We start from the raw sequence: 1,060 nt of genomic DNA on the forward strand, positions 1-1,060 counted from the left end.
CAACCTCCGCCTCCCAGGTTCAAGCAATTCTCCTGCCTCAGCCTCCCTAGTAGCTGGGATTATAGGCATGTGCCACCAGGTCCAGCTAATTTTGTATTTTTAGTAGAGACGGGGTTTCCCATGTTGGTCAGGCTGGTCTCGAACTCCTGACCTCAGGTGATCCACCCGCCTCGGCCTCCCAAAGTGCTGGGATTACAGGCGTGAGCCATTGCGCCCAGCCAGTGGCAGTATTCTTGATATTTAACCATCTTTATTGCTTCTCAGCCTTCTGGCTAAGATCAAGTGATATTTAACCATCTTTGTGTTTCTGGAATAAAATCTACTGGAACAAACTATACTACCCATTTGTTGTACTGCTTTATTTAGAATTTTAAAAATCCATTATGATAAATGAGATTGGGCTATAGTTTCTTTTTGGTATATTATTTGTCTGCTTTTGGTAGAAAGAGCAGGTTGCCAGAAAAAAATGAATCAGAGTTCCCTATCTTTTTTATCTATGATCTGCAAATCAAAGTGGTTAGACCAACTCACACTCCTCTAGCAATGTGTCAGAGTTCCTGGTTATCTCCAGCTCCATTAACACTTGGTATTGCGACACTTTGTTGTTGTTTTTTTTTTTTTTGGAGACAGAGTCTCGTTCTGTTGCCCAGACTGGAGTGCAGTGGCGCAATCTCGGCTCACTGCAACCTCCGCCTCCCGGGTTCAAGCAATTCTTCTGCCTCAGCCTCCTGAGTAGCTGGGACTACAGGAGCGCACCACCACACCCAGCTAATTTTTATATTTTTAGTAGAGACAGGTTTCACCATGTTGGCTAGGATAGTCTCGATCTCTTGACCTCGTGATTTGCCCACGTCAGCCACCCAAAGTGTTGGGATTATAGGTATGAGCCACCACACCCAGCCAGTATTGCCACACTTTTAGATATGCGATGGCTTCTCATTGTGGTTTTTATTTGCATTTACCTAAATATTAATGAGGTTGATCACATTTTCAGACAGGTTTGTCTTTTGGGATATCATATTTTGTGAAGTATCAGTTCAACTTTTTTTTTTTTTTTTTT

Source organism: Mandrillus leucophaeus, unplaced genomic scaffold, assembly GCF_000951045.1.
Source record: "Mandrillus leucophaeus isolate KB7577 unplaced genomic scaffold, Mleu.le_1.0 Scaffold29, whole genome shotgun sequence".
In the NCBI taxonomy this organism is placed as follows: Eukaryota; Metazoa; Chordata; class Mammalia; order Primates; family Cercopithecidae; genus Mandrillus; species Mandrillus leucophaeus.